This window comes from Bison bison, unplaced genomic scaffold (assembly GCF_000754665.1).
Source record: "Bison bison bison isolate TAMUID 2011002044 unplaced genomic scaffold, Bison_UMD1.0 scf7180017864218, whole genome shotgun sequence".
Taxonomy (NCBI): Eukaryota; Metazoa; Chordata; class Mammalia; order Artiodactyla; family Bovidae; genus Bison; species Bison bison.
In genome coordinates, this window is record NW_011494790.1 from 1,685,279 (window position 1) to 1,698,365 (window position 13,087).

Consider the following 13,087-nt stretch of genomic DNA (forward strand, 5'->3'; position numbering starts at 1 on the left):
AGCAGAGCACTGCTGCAGGCCAGTTGAGGGAGATAAAAAGGATGAACTGGTGAAAGAGGGGCCTAGGTGCTGCCAGACCCAGCTGGCATTTGAGTCTGATGGTAAGAGATTTAAGCTGGGTCTGGAGGAGAAAGAAGCCCATGCAGCAAGTCTCTCCTGACCGAGAACAAACAATGAATATTTTCCACTGAGGTAGGAAGCAAGTTCATTAAAACTCTGTTGGATTAGCTAGACTGTCTGCTGCTCAGAGGACTCAGCCAGACCCTGGAAATGTAGCCAAGGGTGCTGGGCCAGCTTTCCAATCTGTGATTTCAGAGCAGCCATTTAGATGTACTTTTACTGTGATCCTGCTGTGGATGAGGTTTGTGCTTTTGAGAGAGAAGCATCATCTTAGTCATGAGTGGAGTTCTGAAAAAGACACTGACGACATGGATTTGAGCTTGACCTTGTTTGGAGTTGAGTGACTTGCCTCTCAGAGGCTCAGTGTCTTCATCTGTAAGTTGGGTTATGATATACCCTCTACTGGGACTTTTCACTTTCGTGCATCGGAGAAGGAAATGGCAACCCACTCCAGTGTTCTTGCCTGGAGAATCCCAGGGACAGAGCAGCCTGATAGGAGGCCGTCTATGGGGTTGCACAGAGTTGGACATGACTGAAGCGACTTAGCAGCAGCAGCAGCTACTGGAGCTTCCATGGTGGCTTAGGCTGTAAAGAGTCTGCCTCCAATGTAGGAAACCTGGGTTCGATTCTTGGGTTGGGAAGATTCCCTGGAGAAGGAAATGGCAAACCACTCCAGTATTCTTGCCTAGAGAATTCCATGGGCAGAGGAGCCTGGTGGGCTACAGTCCGTGGGGTCGCAAAGAGTTGGACACAACTGAATGACTAACATAGATACACCCTCTACTGAGAAGTGATGTGGTGATAAATAAATGCCTTCTCCAGAAGGCGGCAGCACACACGAGAAGTCACTACCACGTGTCACTACCACCGGCTTTTTCCCGTAACTGGAGTCCCTCAAGGAAAGTCTGCAAGAAGCCAGGACATTCCCCCGACTGGAATCCCTCACTTCTTGCCCAGATGCTGGTGGTCCAGCCAGGGCTTTGGTGGCATAAACTATAGAACGTGGCTGTCTGAAATCTCTTCACATAAAAGGCTCTTGTTCTTTCAGCTGTCCCTGACCTCCCCCCATCCCCACCCCTTGCCTCCTTCTCCCTCACCCTCTGGCTTGGAGATCTGTACACGAGCCTAGAGAATAAAACTGGAGATACTTGGGACTTCCCTGGTGGTTCAGTGGTTGGGAATCCATCTTCCAAGGCAGGGGCTGCAGGCTCAATTCTTAGTTGGGGAACTAAGATCCCACATGCTGAGGGGCAGCTGAGCCCACGCACGCTGAGCCTGCACACTAAGACCTGCTGCAGCCAAATAAATAGAATATTAATTTTAAAAGCCATTAAAAAAATTGGAGATTCTTTACACTGTTTTTATGCAACCTAGTTCTCACTTAAGAGAGGGGCGTAGAAGGTGCTTTCTTTTTTGCTTGAATGTTTAGAGTTTAACAAGTTGGTGGTGGTAGACTGTCTGGAATCAGTAATAACAGGTACCACTGAAATAAATTATAGGTAAAGATTGGACCACACATTTTAAACATGGAAGGTCCCAAGACAAGCATAACAGAAACAAAGAGAGCAAGCTGGATCCCCCCACCTCCCTCAGCCTGCCACCCTCAGTGGGAGGCGGTATTTGCTCACAAGAACTTTGGGCCTGACTCTAAAATTCTAAGTGTGAATAAGTGCCTAGAGCAATGTCTTCCCGGGTGAGTGCTGACTAGGATTTTTGCCAGCTCCAAGGAAACAAACATCTTAGTGTCATGAATCAAGTCCAAGTTCCCTCTGGGATTACCCTTAGGCTTTTCAACGGGAACCCAGTGGCTGTCAGTTTTGTGCATATTTGAACACAGAGTCCCACTAGGCCTCACCCTAGACCAGTTCAGTCAGAATTTCTGAGGCTGGGAAATACTTTGCTATTTCCATAGCTTTCAGTCCTTCCAATGAATATTCGGGGTTGCTTTCCTTTAGGGTTGACTAGTTTGATCTCCTTGCTGTCCAAGGGACTCTCAAGAGTCTACTCCAGCACCACAGTTCAAAGGCATCAGTTCTTCGGTGCTCAGCCATTTTCATTGTCCAGCTCTCACATCCATACATGACTCCCAGAAATACCATAGCTTTGACTATACAGACCTTTGTAGGCAGAGTAATGTCTCTGCCTTTTAATATGCTGTCTAGGTTTGTCATGGCTTTTCTTCCAATGAGCAAACGTCTTTCAATTTCATGGATTCAGTCACTGCCCATGGTGGTTTTGGAGCTCAAGAAAATAAAGTCTATTACTGTTTCCACTGTTTCCCCATCTATTGACCATGAAGTGATGGGACCGGTTGCCATGACCTTAGATTTTTGAATGTTGAGTTTTAAGTTTTCACTCTTCCTCTTTCACCTTCATTAAGAGGCTCTTTAGTTCCTGTTTGCTTTCTGCCATGAGGTTGGTGTCATCTGCATATCTGAGCTTGTTGATATTTCTCCTGGCAATCTTTATTCCAGCTTGTGCTTCATCCAGTCCAGCGTTTCACATGATGTACTATGATGATGGAAGCTGAGAAGTCCCAGAGCTGCTCTGGTGTCTGCAAGCTGGAGGCCCAGGGAAGCTGGTGGTGTGATTCCTCTCCAAACCTGGATGCCGGAGAACAAGAGGAGCCAAGAACATCAGTCCCAGTCTGGGTCCAAAGGCCTGCGGACTGATACGTGACCAGAGGCATCTGGGTCTCCTTGGAGTAGGACACTACCTCCCTGGGCAGGAAATCCGCTTGGGTAAACTTCAACAGGCCTAGCTTACGCAGTCTTCTTGTGTTAATGGTCCCAAGTCTCCTGAGTCTTGGCTTCCAGCTTCACTGGGAGCGATCACTGATTTCAAGGATACAGATGTAGGGATTTGGATCAGAGGGGGCTCCAGACAGATTCCATACTTTGTAGCAGGGCCTCTGTCTCTCATTGTTTGCAATCCAGGTCAGAGTCATCCTGAACTGGATCTTTATTCTGCTGCATATCAGCCTCTTTTGTTTCTCTCTCCTCTTCCTTCATTTTCCAATCGTCCCTTAGCTGTGCTCAGAGCTGCTTTTTGCGCTGGACTTCAGCTTTTCACTCACTTTTGTTAGACATCTGTTTCCGAGTTCTCCACACCAAGTCCTTCCTCTCTTGGTCCTCTGAAGACAGACACTCCTCACCAGTCAACCACGCACAGGCACCTCCTCCCACTCTTCTTCACCTTGTCCTTCAGTAGCAGCACTTCCTGGCAGGTCCTGAAGAGACTGGGCTCCTGTCAGAGTGAATGGAACCCCACAGTGCCCCAAAACTGAAGCCCTTGTGGGTCCTGAGGGGAGCCAGCTCCCATTAGTGTGGACTTGATAACCCCCCACCCCTGCCCGTGTTCCGGAAGGCAAAGCAGGTTCTGGAGATGGGACTCCCGTCAGCTGTCAAGACATCATTTCTTAAAGTTTGCTTGCAGTGTAGAATCTGAGAACATGTCAATGAGTTTTTTTCTCTGTAACTCAAAACTGATTGGTCCATCTTGTACCTTGAATGGTTCTTTTATACATACATGATTCTGTAGCATCATGCATGGATCATTTGGAAAATATTGGGTCACTTAAGTTACACAGCTCTTCCAAATGTTGACACATATTGTTATACAATGTTTTTAAAAACACTATTGTTTATGTCACTGTCCATCTCCTCAGAAAAATCTTTATACATTTGAAATTTGTCAAGGTCATAGTAGTGGGTAGAAGTTTCCCAAAATTCCAATGTTTGCTTGAGAGGTCAGTTTTCTTTCTTTCTTCTTTTTTTCTTTTTGACTGCACCACACAGCGTTCAGGATCTTAGTTCCCAGACCTAGGATGGAATCTATGCCCTGTGCAGTGCAAGTGTGAAGTCTTAACCCCTGGACTGCTAGGGAAGTCCCTCAAATGTTTACTGTTAATGACAAATACTGTCAGTTTTCCTTGGAGTGACAGGCTCACTGGATTTGTTGTTGAGAAATGTCCACCAACCAGTTTCTCTCTCAGTCATTCTTTTAAGTAAAGGTGGTGTTCCTGAAGAAAGCAGCTAGTTCAGCTTGAAACTCAATCATACAAGTACTTTTCCTTGAGGCTACCTTAGGATAGAAGTGCTTCATGTGCCCTATTTTGATGCAAAGCTTATTAAAAAGATGGATTGAGATTTAATAAAATTGCTATTTTTAACTGATTCATCAAAGAGATTTTTAAGTGGAACTGACATTGTGAAAAAAACAAAACGGAGGGCATGCTGGTGAAGAATAAAAGGACCGCTAGTACAGTTTGGTGCCCTGCCTTAGTTTGTGTTAAAATGCCATCAGTTTTACCCATCACTGCTTTTGCAAACATCAAAAGTAATGAAAAAGGCAAACTATATCTTAGTATTATCATGAAAGGGGTTTACCTGGTGGCTCAGTGGTAAAGAATCTGCCTGCAACGCAGGAGATTGCTTGCAATAGAGCAGGTGTGGGTTCTATCCATGGGTCAGGAAGATCCCCTGGAGGAGGGCATGGCAACCCACTTCAGTATTCTTGCCTGGGAAATCCTGCAGATAGAGGAATCTGGAGGGGTATGGTCCTCGGGGTCACACAAAGTCAGACATGACTTAGCCACTAAACCACCATCACCAACACCACCATTATCGTGAAAATAGTGCCAAACTTATGGACCATCTGACAGGGCCTCAGGGACCCAGGCCCAGTGTGTCTGGACCAAGCTTTGATAACCCTCAGTTTAGAGTGTTTGCTCTCCCTCAAGCGATATGAAGACGTCTTGTAATCATGGTTCTCTCCCAAGCATTTTAATGCTGAATACAGGGGAGGGACCGAGTTGTCAAACATCTAGAAAAATCAGGATCCTTCAGTGTTTAAGGACAACAGGCCTTGAGATGCTATGTGTTCCCAAAGAGAGGATAGGAGAGATTTCCCAGAACCTGTGTCTCAGATAAAAGTGAAGGTTATTAGGGCCAGCTGATTTCTTGATTTCTCTGGGTAACTTTCTTTTTCTTCTTTCCTAGCTGTGGACAGTTATGATGATGTTCTATATGTGGGAAAGGGATTTTTGTCTTTCCTTTTTGTCTCCATTTCCTTCATATGAACACGGTTCAGAATAACCTGTTTTTCATCACTAATTATTAGAGAAATGAAAATCAAAACTACAATGAAATATCACCTCACACTGGTCAGAATGGCTATCATCAAAATATCCACAAACAATAAATACTGGAGAGGGTGTGGAGAGAAGGGAACCCACCCACACTGTTGGTGGGAATGTAAATTGGTACAGCCACTATGGAGAACAGCATGGAGGTTCCTTAAAAAACTAGAATTCCCACTGGAATCCCACTCCTGGTCATATACCTGGAGAAAAACATGATCTGAAAGGATACGTACACTCCAGTGTTCACTGCAGCACTGTTTACAATAGCCAGGACGTGGAAGCAACCTAAATGTCCATCAACAGAGGAATGGATAAAGAAGATGTGGCGCATATATACAATGGAATATTACTCAGCCCTTAAAGAAGAATGAAATAATGCCATTTTCAGCAACATGAATGGACCTAGAGAGCACACTGAATGAAGTAAGTCAGAGAAGGAGAAATATCACATCACATCCCTTATATGTGGAATCTAAAAATAAATTATATAAATCACAAAACAGAAAGAGACTCACAGACTTAGAAAACGAACTTATGGTTGCTGGGAGGAAGGGATAGTTAAGGAGTTCAGGATGGTCATGTACCCTGCAATATTTAAAATGGGTAACAAGCAAGGACCTATAGTTTAGCACATGGAACTCTGCTCAGTGTTGTGTGGCAGCCTGGATGGGAGGGGAGGGGTATGGGGGAGAATGGATACATGTATATATTTGACTCTCTCCCTTCGCTGTTGGCCTGAAACTGTCACAACATTGTTTATTGGCTAAACCCCAATACAAAATAAAAATTTCAAAAAATGAATAACCTGTTTTTGAGTTATGAGTGAGACTTCTTATCTGAGAACCATGGCATCAAGAAAATCTCCAAACTTCTTGTCTTTTTTTTTTTTTTTTTGGTTTTCTGTAGTCCCCAAAGGATCAGAATGTTTCAAGGAGGATTCTGACACTGGCTAAAATAATCAACAGTGTACATCAGTCTATTCAGCTTCTGAAGATTCGTGTCAGAGTTCAGAGGAAGGAGCATCCCTGGAGACTGGGGTAATATCTGGAGGAGGTGACCTAATGATAAATGAAGGAAGGGTGGATGGGGAGGGTATAGCTTGGATATGAGAATAGTTGGAGGGGAGGTGGCCCTGCTCAGAAAATTTATCTACTGACTCTTTAGCAAGTGTTAGGCTGACAAGGAATTGCTAACCATCCCATTGTCTTCACAAGGCCTTGTGTTTAGGACAGCTGGGTCCTGATGCTTCTGAGGTTATAGAAAAGGAAGAGAAAGGGTTCTGCCACGTAGTAGATGCTGAGGTCCCTTACCTCCCTTCCAAGATTTCTATACCAGCTCTGACACTTACTAGGTCTGTGACCTTGGGTAACTTTCTCAACGTGCCGCGTGCATGCTCAGTCGCTGCAGTCGTGCCTGACTCTCTTTAATTCCATGGACTAATATAGCCCACCAGGCTCTTCTGTCCCTGGGATTCTCTAGGTGGCAATACTGGAGTGGGTTGTCATGCCCTCCTTCGGGGGATCTTCACCCAGGGATCAAACCTTCATCTCCTGCATTACAGGTGGATTTTTAACCACTGAGCTACTGGGGAAGCCCTTTTATACCACAGCTTGGTCTATAAAATGGGAGTTATGCTGGCTTTTCAAGGTGATGAGGACTAAATGGGTTAGTTCTCATGGAAAGTGCATGTTTAGAAACAGTACTGGCACAGAGTAAGTGATCAAAAAAAAATATAAACTCATTAATTTCACTTCATTGAATCCTCTCTTAATCCAAAGAGATAGAAGTGATTATCTCTTTTAAGGCATGATTTCACAAAGATAAAATCATGAGTCTCTGCAAATATGAAAGGAATATACATCAAAGATCTTATTTAGCTTGTTGATTAATGAAAGGGTCATCAAGATGTTAAAATGATTAATTCAGAGGGCATTTGAGAAGCCAAGTATTCTGTAGACAATGCTAGGATAAGATGCAAAATTGAGTACCGTCCACCAGAGCCAAAACTCATAATCTTTGTGGTTACATATTACACTGGATAGAAATTATCTGCTTCCCATAGGGGAGGGAAAAGTTTTTCTCGACATTCTTCTAAGACACTCTAGTCCCTGGCTGGTTCTGAAAACTTAAACTGACAAAGACCGATTGCAGGGGAAAAGCATACACATTTAACTAAATTTTATGTGCACAGGGGATTCCTCACAAGAGGAGGAAGACCCAAAAAAGTGACCAGAACAGAAAGCTTTTATTTAAGTTTATTTATTTTTAATTGGAGGATAATTGCTTCACAATAGTGTGTTGGTTTCTGCCATACATCAACATGAATTAGCCATCAGTATACACATGTCCTCTCCCTCTTGAACCCTCTCCCATCCCGTCCCACCCCTCTAGGTTGTCACAGAGCGCAGGTTTGAGCTCCCTACATCATACAGCAAATTCCCACTGACTATTTTACACATTGGTAATGTATATGTTTCCCTGTTACTCTCTCAATGGGTCCACCCTCTCCTTCCCCCACCGTGTCCATAAGTCTGCAGAACAGGAAGTTGTTATATACATTTTAGACAAAGAAACAATATATCTGTGAAGAATTGACAAGGCAGTGGAATGTGGGCAAGAGGCAGTAATGGTGAAGAAGTAACTAGGAAGGTAAGAGTGGGTTTAACAATGTTTGTACAGATTTCTCCTCGGCCCCTAACTTTGCCTCTAGTGATAAGAATGGCTTCCTTCCTCCTGGTTCAGGGAGGTACCTTCACATGGGAGTTTTATGACCTGTTTAAGAGAGGAAAGGGAAGGTCAGAGTGAACTTCCTGTTTCTGCTGTTTTCTCAGACTCATTCAACTTGAGATATTCATTATGCTAAGATGCCATATTTTGGGGCGGTGTATGCTGAACCCCGTCAGTTCCTACTGGACAAAAGTTTTCCGGTTAAAGTCTGCTCCTTCAGAGTAGAAAAACACCCTTGACTATGGGAAGGCCAACATAGAACTGCACTGGAAGTACACCCATAATCCCCTTCGCCCATTTTGAAAATTTAAGTCAATTTTCTAATAACTCCAAGCCATGAATAGGGAAATCATATCTCAAAGAGGCTAAATAACTTATGTACAGTTATACAGCTAGAAATGGCAGAGCAAGAATTCAAATATACATTGTCCATGTTCTTTTCAATACATCTGTTTGTTACCTCCCCTCAAACACCATTCTTTCTTGAAGGAGATGGCTAGAGTGCTCTATATAAGGAATTACTGGTCTTCTCTGAAGAGAGTGGGGGCAGGGAAGAGTTAAAAAAGGAACAAAAGTTCAGAATTCCCAGGACACACAGAGTGGACAATTTGTCCACGATTAGCAAAAATATATTTCCTTTCTTCTCTGCTTTTTGAAATTACCATTAAATGAAATGCATTTAAGGGTACCATGTGGGTCCAGGTATATACAAAATCATTTATAGGCTCTGATGTTACTCTGGATTGGAAGTAAATAAATTTGATACTAATTTAAAAATTCAATATAAATTCTTCTTAAATTCAACCTACTCCAGTATTCCTGACTAGGAAATCCCACAGACAGAGAAGCCTGACAGGCTACAGTCCTTAGGTCACAGAGTCGGACACAAATGAGCAACTGAACACTCATACTCTAATACAATTACTTTCAAATGGGACTGAAAAAAATTTAATCTTATGTAGAAATGAAAGATTTTCATAAGTACCCCTTTCATGGGTTGTTATTGCAAGAATAAAATGTAACTCCTCAAGATAAGTTTGAAGTGGAGGCAGCTGGTGGCTTCATAGTCCCTTTAAACTTTGTGAAAATCTGTCAAAACATGATATAAGGCAAAGATGCATGGTGTAGTTGAACCAGAGTAGGTTTATTTATAAACAGAAACTTGAGCCAAATGCAGCAGTAAACTAAAATATAGAACAAATTACATTTATTCGTTTTTTAAAATAAGGAAAAACAGGCAGAATTAAAAAAAAAATCTAAAGAGCCAGTGTAACCTAGATTGGAATAGTATTGGGGTGGAAAGCCTGTCATCTTAGTAATTGGCATCAGAAAGTATATCCAGGAGGGTGTCATCTTAGGAAAACCTTTGTAAGTGGCTTAAGGAAGGTTTGGGTGGAGGCATGGATCGGGAGAAGTAGGACCTTCACGGGACACCCAGCTTGGTGTTGGTGTGCAGGGAGGCTTGGAGCGTGTGGAAGAGGTGAACTCCGAGGTCTTCCGAGGGGAGAAGTGAGCAAGCCTTTTTAAAAATAAGGATTTTTAGTATTCACTTTAAAATCATGTGTTAACTTCACTACACTGCTAACACTTTTAACCTCCTGCAACCTCAGGGTACATGTGCTTAAGATAGGTGAGTGGCATTTGGGTTTTATTTTGGTTTGGTGGGGGCAATGTCAAAGTTGCTGGAGAATTCAAGAGAAAATGATTAATTTTCAGGAAAACAGCCATGAAAATGACTCATAAGAGGCGGCGAGTCTGAAGGGAACAGAACTTTAGGGCTGGTAGTGACCTGCTAGCAGCCCTCTGGTAGTGGGTGGTGTGCGAGAGGAGACCTGGATTAGGTGTTTTAAATCCCAAAGGACAGGATAATGTCTCTGGCATGTGAATTATACAGTGCATAAAACAAAGCCAGAATATTAGAATATTCTCTGGACCAAAAACCCAAGTTTTTGATTTCCCTCACCTGCAGTGCATCAAGGATTGGGCTAATGAAGGTTAAAAAGCCTCAGCCCTGACCTGAGTGGACTGCAATCAAGGGTTGTTCCTTGTATCTGATGCTCTGAAGGATGGTCCTGTGGGCTAGTGATTACAGCTGGTGTGGCTCTGGGCTTCTCTTTCTGGTAGTAAGTAACACGGAACACCTGGGGACTGTTCTAAATGCAAGAGAAGAAGCTTCTAGCCCCGTGAGCCCGCAGGCTGAGGGAGGGAGTGGCCATAACTGGAGACAGGGGTTGGTGGTGACTCAACAATCCCCCAGGCTTCCACCCACAACCTCTGAAGGAATCCAGGAGAAAGCCCAGGGTCACAGTGGGAGGTCCACTCGATCAAGGTCTCGCCCTCCTTCAACCAGCCTCTAATCTGGTTGCAAAGTCAGCTTTCTTCCACTCAAATTAAATTCTTTTCTAACTCTCAATATGAACTGCTCTTTTCTCCTCTGAGAGCTGTGGTTGTAAACCTGTGATTACCTTGCAGGAGCAAGCTCCCTGCATTTTCTAAGGGTGGTTTCTCGGCAGAGGTAGCGTTTTTTAACGTGGTTATGCCATGATGGGAAGCGAGGTGTTTCACAAGGAACTTAGTAAAGTTGGACGTGAATGATTTTCTACAGCCTCCACCGTGCCATCTCTCCTGAACGTCTTCATCCTGGACAGATTCCAGCGCCTTCTTAGTTGTGGCCCCTGTGCCCAAAGAGATGGAAGGAGAGCCGCACACACCACCAGGGCTCTGGGGGCTGCTCCGTAATCCCCGGGAGGAACGGGCCACAGGAGCTGCTTGACGCCCACAGTTCCCTGAGCCAGAGGACCACCCTCATATTCCTGAAAGAAATCCAAGGTTAGTATTTCTGAAATTTGCACCCCAGGGACTCATGAACACCCCACTGACCCCCAAACTTCTCTTTACTTAGCTTCTGATTCTTTCCAGGCTTGGGGCATGGCCTCCTCAGACAGCAGAAACGCCCCGCCAGCCCCTCTGTCTGCAGCATGGAAGGTACGTCTTCCTCCCGCCTTTGCCTCTCTCCTCGCCGCCTCCCTTGGAAGCAGGTCCAGCTGAGCTTTAAGGTTGAACCAGCTCCGTCCTGTTCGTTCTTTACCCTGCGTCAGGCCAGCGCCGTCTGTTAAACCAGGGAGTGCCCCGTCCTTCTCTTTTTCCTTCGGGAGTTTGTGTTAGGGTGTCAGGGCTGCCATAGCAGTGCACTGCGAACTGAGTGGCTCAGACAACAGGGTTTATTTTCTCACAGTTCCAGTGGTCAGAGTCTGAGGTCCGGTGTCAGCAGGGCCAAGCTTCCTCTGGAGGCACCAGGAAGGACCCCTCCAGGCACACCCCCCGCCCCGCCCCGCCCACCTCCCCTTCTGGTAGTTCTTATGCATATGGCAGCGTAACTCCAGTCTTCATGTGATGTTCTCTTGTATGTCTTTGTGACCAGATTTCTCTGTTTTACGAGAACACTGGTCTTATTGCAGTAGGGGTTCACCCTATTCCAGTAAGATCTCATCATAACTGATGACATCTGCAATGACCCATTTCCAAAGAAGGTTATGTTTTGCAGTCCTGGGTGTTAGGACTTCAGCATATGAATTTGAGGGGAATACAAGCCAGCTTATAACAGATCTATATAGACCTTTTTTTTCCTGACATACCCTTTCCAGGTCCTTATGGGGTCCCCAGTAGTTAGAGATATGTGATAAGTCAATTAATTCTGGGAGTACCTAAAGTATCTGTTTTTCTGAACAGATCTGGCTCACTCCTGTTTTTGAGCAGGCTGCTTTCTTCCAGAGGCATCAATTGTTAGAGCAACATTGAACCCAGGCCTGGCTGATGACTCTTCTTCATCAGGGTGTCTCCTCACTGGGCAGGGGGAGAGGGGCTAAAGCCCTAAGAACCAAACCTGAGTGTGTGTGTTCCCTCTTGGGACAGGCCTGACTTGTTACTTTGAAATATTCCTGTAACCCTGGAGGTTTTCCATAGTAGTACCCCTGGGTATTAAGATTCTTCTTGCTGCTGTAACAAATTACTTTGTAACCAATAGCTTGAAACAGTAGACACTTGTTTTCTCATAGCTGGTGCAGAAACCCCAGACAGTCTCACTGGACTAGAGTGAGGGGATGGGCAGGGCTGGGTCCTTGTCTCCGCCCTGCAGAAAAATCCATGTCCTTGACATGCTGAGCTTCTGGGGCTGTGATGACATTCCTGAGCTCACAACCCCTTCCTCACATCATTCTAATCTCTTTTTATTGTGACATCTCCTACTTCAGCATCAAATCTCCCTTTGCTTCCCTCTTATGAGGACTTGTGATTATGTTTGGGGTGTACCACATGATGCAGGAGATTTCCCCCATCTCAGTATCCTTAATTTAATCTCACCTGCTTAATCCCTTTTGTCCCGTTTGTTATCTTCACAGGTTCTGGGTGTGGACAGCTTTAGGGTAGTCATTCATGCTATTGTGCCATGTTTAAACACAGGCACAGTGATGCCTTTTGAATTTGTCTGACTTGTCTTCTAAGAATCTCACTGTCTTTTTTTTTTTAATTTAGTTTTATTTTTAAACTTTACAAAATTGTATTAGTTTTGCCAAATATCAAAATGAATCCGCCACAGGTATACATGTGTTCCTCATCCTGAACCCTCCTCCCTCCTCCCTCCCCATACCTTCCCTCTGGGTCGTCCCAGTGCACCAGCCCCAAGCATCCAGTATCGTGCATTGAACCTGGACTGGCAACTCGTTTCATACATGATATTATACATGTTTCAATGCCATTCTCCCAAATCTTCCCACCTTCTCCCTCTCCAACAGAGTCCATAAGACTGTTCTATACATCAGTGTCTCTTTTGCTGTCTCGTACACAGGGTTATTGTTACCATCTTTCTAAATTCCATATATATGCGTTAGTGTACTGTATTTATGTTTTTCCTTCTGGCTTACTTCACTCTGTATAATAGGCTCCAGTTTCATCCACCTCATTAGAACTGATTCAAATGTATTCTTTTTAATGGCTGAGTAATACTCCATTGTGTATATGTACCACTGCTTTCTTATCCATTCATCTGCTGATGGGCATCTAGGTTGCTTCCATGTCCTGGCTATTATAAACAGTGCTGCG

At 44.3% G+C, this 13,087-nt stretch overlaps 1 long non-coding RNA gene across 1 annotated transcript; it reads left to right on the plus strand.

Moving 5' to 3' along the window:
- The first annotated feature begins 5,650 nt into the window (after positions 1-5,650).
- LOC104992581 lies at positions 5,651-10,975 on the plus strand. The gene is made up of 4 exons (XR_825724.1): positions 5,651-5,686; positions 6,170-6,300; positions 10,596-10,819; positions 10,910-10,975. It is a non-coding gene; the product is annotated as an uncharacterized LOC104992581 (long non-coding RNA).
- The last annotated feature ends 2,112 nt before the right edge of the window (positions 10,976-13,087 follow it).